Here is an 8177-nt window from a genome sequence, read left to right on the forward strand (position 1 = left end):
TCTGTGAAAACGACATTTTCTGGGGCTTCTCCTCTCCTTTGGGATGGGAAGCGTCACTGAGAAACCCAGATGATCTCAAGCATTTGGGAGAGAGCTGCAGTCCTACAGGAAGGCCAAAGAACTGGGACTCCTCTTCCAGATCTGCTGGGTTCTGAGACGAGTTGCATTGCCATTTCAGTGACAGCAAGGCCAGTCTGGCAGCATCTATCCTTTTGTCATCCGTATTCATTGGGGGATAGAGCCTGGCTCTGCAAAGTGGCAAACCCATCAAATCTCACACACTGGGTGTGAATCTTAGGCTGTGGGTTTTTGCCTCAATGCTTCCCGCAGCTACATCTGGGTCCTGTGCCTTCCCTGAGCCTCTCCCCCATCCCAGGGCTTAGCATGGTGGATGCAACTGCTTGGGAGCCGCTGCCAAGCTGCATCATGCTTGGGGGCTTGAAAAGTGGCAGGCTTCTGAGTAGCCTGTTTTACTGTTGTTTCACCACTTTCCAGAAAGGCATGTGTTTCCAAAAGACAAAGACCTGGCTGGTTTTAGCTCCATACGGTCCTGGGAGCAAGTTGGTGTCTGCGGAACCACCCCAGCCTGTCCTCAGCCCAGCTGGAGTCACTGCAGGCCTGTGCATCCCTTGGATGAGTGTAACAGCTCTGTGCTGCCTCGACCTGCCTGGGCTGTGCCGTGCCCGTGCATTTGTCACCTCTGGAGGAGGCTGTCTCTTATGCTGGCCAGCTAGAAATTCATACTGTAAGGGTGCATCTTGCTGCAACCTAGTCAGCCTATTTCATACATGTTTTCCTATTGTTTCAGCAGGACCCTGCTTTCAGCTGGGATTCCAAGATACCTTGGTTATGCATTGACTACCTGTGTAACCAGACAGCAGGTTACCTGAAAAACCACCCTGCCCCAAGGCACCATGTTCATCCCAGCTCCCACAAGCCTGCTTAGTGAGGGGCATTCGCTGGGGTGCCGCTGTGCTGTGCCCCGGGGCGCTGCCACCTCTGCTGTGGAGCTGTGGTGCTCCACAGCCACGCGGCTGTGGCCCTGTGCTGCAGCAGTGCCAAGCCTCTGGCAAGCGGGATGCTGGTGCCCAGCCACCTCTGCCAGGGGTGAGGTCTCGTCCAGAGTTTTGTGGGTGGCTACAGCAGAGGCAGCAGTCTTGACTCTCTAACCATCCGAGAGAAACAGCCCCTTTCTGGGGCAATGCATTTGACCTCTGTTAGGTATCTACTCCTGGATGGGATAAATTACATCCTCAGAGTACCTATTGATTATAGAAGCAGCCCAGGGTGACCACTTCAGACACAGATATGTGAAATGAATCCTACTCAAGGAGCCTGGTGCCAGTACTCAGTTGTGTAAGCTGAGACATGGCTGGTGCACTCCATGTGCTGCTGGAAATGTGACTCTATCCTTCTGCTGAGCAGAGGTCTTCATGTCAGAGGCTGGGGAGAGGGGAGCCGGGCTGTCTCCTTGCTCTTCTGATTTACAAGCCAGATACTCACAGAGTCACTTCATCCTTTGAAAAGGAGCAGCACACAAATGAATGTAGCTCTATCTTCCCAAGATTAGGCCCTCCTCCGGTTTCTTGCTGATTTAACCATTTTCCAACAGATAAGTCGATGGGAGACAAAGCTGAAAGATAAATCTGATTATTATGTCTCGTACCTGGGCAGCCCCCCACGGCCCCCTGCCCTACTGAACTGGCCTTGGCTTTTTAGGCTTCTTATGTTCATATTGTATTTGTCAAGATATAAACCAGTTAAAGAAATGCAGCTCCTCTGTGCTGAAGTTATGTCTCAGGAATCCCCACTATAATATTGTGTTCCCCTTAAATGTTCCCTGTTTCACTGGTGAGACTGCAGCACTGCTGTTCCTGGATAACCGAAGATCCCTAAAGACCCGGTTTGTGATTACAGATTTGCTAAGGTGGAGATTTGCATTTTCCCTATTATGCTCACCATGAGCTGCTTCCCAGATCACGTTCTCTCTTTTAAGAATAAAGTAGTGTCAGGCACTAACTGCTCATTAAAAGCTATTTCAAAACACAATCTCTTTCACTGTTTGACAAAATAAACATGTCTCATCCTGGAGATTATTCTGTTGCAAAAGATAAACAAAATGGGCCAGTTATCAGTGCTAATTATCCTATAAAGGACATTCCATACTGATCCAATATATACAGTCAGGCCACGGAAGTCTGTTTTTTCTAAAACATTAATAATGCATAAGCATGCTGCTCTTTCTAGTCTCAGCCAGATGCCTCTGTATTATAAGCCCACTCTTACTAATATATTCTCTGGGACAGGAAAAGAGGATTAATCACATGCAGGGAATGGCAGGAATATATATTTTAATAATTCTTTGTTTTCTGTTCTCAGCATTTGTTTGCATTTAAACATGAGGACAGGGCTGGCAAGAGGCTGCCTGTCAGCCTGCTGGCTCTTCTCTCTGCACCTCCAGGGTTGCTCCTGAGGTACTGTACACCTCCGGGTGTTAGGACTTCTGAGAGCCTCTTCCCTGCAACCGGCTCCCCTGAAGTCAAATGTTATCTGTAGATTTGCATCTCACCCTGCTATCATCAACTCACTATTTATCCACAGTCCAGACATATAATAGCGTTCCTTTTGGGCTAGATAGCTGTTAAATGGATTGGTTCAGTGGCTGGGAAAAAAAATTACATGTGATTACATTTACAAGTGTCGTTCACATACTCTTTTAAAAACCTCCATTTTTATCAATAAAGTGCAGGAAAAACGCAAATAATTAAATTGGAGAGTGAGAACAAACAAGAGGATCTGACTCTGGCTCTGTCAAGACAAAGCAGCATCTCACCACTGCTAAAAGGGTCTCATGATCTCCTTGCCTGCTTCTGCCAGGTATCTTGAGCTCCTACTACCTAGAAAACCATTTTCACTCACTAAAATGGCAGAAAACTTTCTGAGCAAATAAACAAAAAATAAGTATGTGAGGTTAGCAAGAAAAAATGGCTGGCTAAGTACCAGAGGAGGGGGGAGGTTGCTGAGAAGTTAGCATATATTAGCAAAGAAAAGCTGGAGAAGGGACAGGAGGACATGGAAAGGACGGGAGTAAGAGCAGAGTTGCAGCAGGAGTGACTCAGGGCACCACGGTACAGGATGCTTATGTGGTTTCATGCTCTACTAAAGCAAATGTGAATCTGTGTTTCTGGAAAACTTTCCCATCATTTCCCTTGCACCATCCCCTACAGTGGGGCTGATTCACAGATCAACTGGCATTAGAGACCCAGAAGCTAACTTGAAAAATATATTAGTGTCAAGTCAGGGGAGCTTCCTGATGTGGAGCATGTGGTTGCATGAGTGTGGTCAGGAGGCTCCACAAAACCCGCTTTTCCATCAGTCACTGGTGCAGACTGAGGCTGACTCATGTTAATTAAGAAACTGCACTCTGGCTCTCCACCCCAGCGGCTGGGACCTTCTATCCTGCAGCTCCTATGCTTACAGCTGCTTTGGAACTACATTTAATGGGACTTTAACACAGAATCATAGAATGGTTGAGGTTGGAAGGGAGCTCTGGAGGTCAACTTGTCCAACCTCCCTGCTCAAACAGGGCCACCTTCAGCCAGTTACAGAGGACTGTGTCTCAATGGTGTTTGAATATCTTCAAGGAGAGAGACTCTACAACTTCCCCATTTGCAAACACAGTGTGAACAATGCAAGTGCATGTGCAAGCTTTCTTCTACTAGGAATTTCAGCAAAACCCTCAAATTTTAACATGTGGGATACTCCATTTCATTATGACGCCTGGACTCCCGTGTCTAGTTCATAGAATCATAGAATACCAGGTTGGAAGGGACCTCAAGGATCATCTGGTCCAACCTTCCTTGGCAAAGGCACAATCTAGACATGACGGCCCAGCACCCTCTCCAGATGAATCTCAGAAGTGCCTGATGTTGGGAAATCCACCACTTCCCTGGGGAGATTATTCCAATTGTTCTCATTTGTGAGAAATGTGAAAATTTTTCCTCTTGTGTCAAATTGGAATGTCCCCAGGAGTAACTTGTACCCATTACCCCTCATCTTTTCCATGTGACTCCTTGTAAAAAGGGAGTCTCCATCTTCTTTATAACCACCCTTTCAATACTGGAACATGGTGATAAGGTCTCCCCTAAGCCTTCTCTAGGCTGAACAAACCCAGTTCTCTCAGCCTTTCCACACATGGCAGGCTGCCCAGTCCTTTGATCACCTTTATGGCCCTCCTCTGGACCCACTCCAGCCTGTTCACATCTTTTTTGTGTAGTGGGGACCAAAACTGAGCACAGTATTCAAGGTGTGGCCTGACAAGCACTGAGTAGAGTTGTCCCTTTATATGATAGGGCAACAGATCCTGCTCTTCCACATAATTTTAAAATGCCTTTGGTCAGCACTGGCACGGGTCCCCCTCTCCCCAACGAAGATACCTCCTCCATGCCCTGAGGGGCATTCCCATCTCCCTGACCCTGCAATGAGCCAGCACAGGAGCTTACCTAGCAGAAAGCAATTCTCTTTTCTTGCCAGATCAGTTTTCTGCCAGTTTAGTTTCCTGAGCTGACTTACTCCATGGTCAGACTAGCATCAGTGCCAGCAACCAGGCATACAGGAGGGACTGGGAGAGCACACCCAATGAAACACACAGTTAGGGATGCTTAACTTCTGTGTATCCACAGCTTGCGCTATTCAGGTGACTACTAGTAAAGCTCTCAGTCTCAGGAAACCCCAAATCACTAGATATAATGCTGCACAAAGGGATTCCACAGACCCATTAACTTGTATTTTGAAAGCACAGTGAGGAAGGCCAGGATGATTGATGGAAGTGCTAAATATTTTGCATGACCCCATCTATAAGATGTTGCATGCATCTTTTCTGTACTGACTCATGGCCTGGTTACTGATGGCAACAATCTGCTCTCTCTTAGCAGCAGCAAAGGCAGACATGCTTTTCCTCAGCTTCTCCAGCTGTGCTGGGGCTCTGCCAGGCAGAGATGATGGCTGTCAGGGAAGGGGCTGTTACATGCTGTCCTTGGTGAGGCCCCAGAGGAGATCCCATGTGCCCTTGGACGCTTCATACACTGGATATTGCATTGCTCCATGTTGCCGAGATCTCTCTTCTGAGGAAGATCTGTGTTCTCCACAAGGCCTTGTGCTTGGTGGAAAGAACCTGACATATGGCTTCCATGATCATAAGCCTCCTTTTGAGTTGTTTCATCTCTCACTCACCTCTGCTGGTGGCAGCTGGTGGGCAGCGTTGTCACTGAGACTGCTTTCAAAAGCTTGTCCCAGGCAGCTAAGGCACCCTAGAGAACTGACGTGCTCACAATGGGTTTCATTTCCTTGGAAGACATTTACAATTTGGGCCTGTGTGACACACAGTAAATTTTAAAGGGATAAATGCATGACAAGTATAAATCATTTTGATCACCCAGTCTTCTCCCAGAGATTAATTTTTCCCCTCACCTGAGTCAGTAGAAGAGAATCCACAGCCATGACTCAAGCCCACAGCTAAAAATCGTGAAGGAAATATTCAGCAGTTTAAACAGGCAGAACTCCATGTCCTTCTAGTATTTTCTGAAAAACAAAAGGAAAAAAAAAATAAGAAAAAAAAAAAATAAAGCCAAAGGAAAAAAAAAAAACACACAAAAGAAAAAAAAAAAAAGGAAGAAGAAAAAAATAAAAAAGAGGACCAGGTCACCAGATAAGACCTGGCTGGTAAGTGAACAGCACTTCAAAAAAGTTATAAAACTGAAAATAGCACCCTGTGTAAATGAGAGAAATGGGTGTTGACAATGCATATATTGCACTGGGATTTAGGAAGAACTTGCCTTGCATGCCTTGTCTTGGAGCCCGTCTTGAAGTAATGGCATCAGGCTTCCTCTCAAGTGGCGATGAAAAATTTTAACGTTTCCTTCATGTTAACAATGTATAACTTTTAGGACAACTTCCAAGAAGACTTGCTGGAATTTCCAAGCACTTCTGGCACCGCTGGCAGAGTTGACGACCCCAAGCTGCATCACTGCAGGCTCCCCTCTTTGCCCGTCTGGCTCAGACCCACCTCAGGGGGCTGGATGGAGCTATGCTGACTCCATGTTCTGCTGTTGTCTACACAAGGAAAGTAGTGCCTGCTATGAACTGTTTTTAAGCTGATTTAATTAAACTGATACCAATCTCACTAATGTAAACACAAAACAAGAAAAAAATGTATCCCTGCTTTAAATCCCATTTGTGATGTAGCAAATTGATGGTAAACAGAAGGCCGAAGGGAGGGTTAGCTGGCTTGTGCATGTTTAAATTTGAAGGCTGCATTTACCGTTCGATTTCAAGGCAGGCAATATAAGTTGCTGCCTAGCACTGACAGAAGGTAGGACAGCAAAAAGGCAGATTGGCATCAGTGAAACCATTCTTATTATTCCTGTTGAAACTGGCAAAAATTAAACTCTCAAAGAATTTTATTACGAAATTAGAAAGTTACCTGGAAAAGGTGTGACAAGAAAAGAAGATGATGCCTGTGCTGATCTAATGGCAATTATCCTCAACCTGATGAGCACAGGTAGGGCAGTGTAGGAGGAATTCTGCAGGGGAAGAGCTGCTGTGGAGCAAGGGCTGGGGCTGGGAGGAGGCAGGAGAGGCAGGGACAGGGCAGCACTGGCGATGCTTTGGGAAGAGGCTGGGCTGCCTGAGCTCAGGGGGTGCTGTATTGCTGGCTGGAAAGATGTGCTGGGAATTGCTTCTCTAGATCCACCCCAGGGCTAGTCAGGCTCTCGGAAATGCTTCTTGTCTTGGCCTCGGCTCCTGGGCCAGGTGAATATTTCAGGTATGTGAAGTCCCTCTCTGCAGCTTCCCTGAGACCATGGAGACTCTAGTAAAAAGTGTGTACACAGAAGTGGAAGGCAAACACTCACAGACTTTCTGCTGCACTGTCTGGGATGAGGTACTGTGGGAAGCAACCACATCTTGTTCCTCAAAGACCATCTGCTGTACTCTCCAGACAGGCTCCCCATGCCAAATGCACCATATGGAAGTTTGATTCATTCACCAGACATGCCGAGGAATGGGAGAGGTCACAGGACAGGCTTCCCTGTGAGTGCTGGGAAGGACAGATTACGTGGGCTGTGCCACTGGGGTGGAAGTTGAAGGAGCATGCAGGATGGGTTGACTCTGTCTGATTAACAGATTTCCTTGCCATTCATTCAGTTGAACTAATTCATAGCACTCACTACTTCTTCAGGTACTGAAGCTCTCTGATGTTGGGTTTGCCAGCTCCTGCATGCCATGTCTCTGGTGCAGCTCTGGAGGAGGAAGGAATGCTCCAAGGGGACTGCACTGCAGGCTCCCGGGGCTCAACAGCTCCTTCCTTCTGCTGCTGAGGGTGGTGCTGGCATGGTCACATTGCCTGGCCACATTACTAAAGCCCGAGGTGAAACTACAATGTGTAGGTCTCATCAAGGTAAGCCTCATCTGATTCAGTGGACAAAGTAGTGCTTCCTATACTTATTTTCAGGTCAGATTTGGCAGATACAGCTGCCACATTGCTATCAGCCCATCACATATCCATATGAAAATCCAGAATCAGAAATGAGTTGCTGCATAGTCCAACCAAGGAGAAAGGGGGGGGAGTTTGAGGCACTTTCTTTAATTGCTATAGTGTGTGAAATATTAGGAACTGAAAATTAACTAGTTCAAGTGATCCTAACTTCTCTAGCCAGGCAGAAAAACTAAGACAGCCACTTACCATCACCCAGGGAGTTTGTAGCAAGGCTAGGTGTAAAACACTGAATGCCTGAAGGCACTTTTTCTGGTGTTTCCCAGGCTAACTATAAAAAGAGTTTATTAACTTCAGCACAGGGTGGTGCTAGTGGTGGCTGCTCAGCTCCTGATTCAGAGGCCGCCTTGTATCCATGCAGCTTGGGCATACCTCAGCAGCACGGAGAAAACAGATCCATCTACAACAGATTAGAGAGATATGACAGGTTTCTGGTCTTGCACCTTATCTTTTAATTTAGGCTTTAGTCCCATTGCAGGTGGAGTATACAGAAGACCCTGATACTGTTGGTAAACTGACACCTGAACATGTACTATCATGACTGGTTACGATAGAGAAGAATCATACCTTATTCTGCAATAAAATATGAAGACAGCACACACACTGGGGAATTCACATGCTTACT

Source organism: Athene noctua, chromosome 6 (genome assembly GCF_965140245.1).
Source record: "Athene noctua chromosome 6, bAthNoc1.hap1.1, whole genome shotgun sequence".
Lineage (NCBI taxonomy): Eukaryota > Metazoa > Chordata > Aves > Strigiformes > Strigidae > Athene > Athene noctua.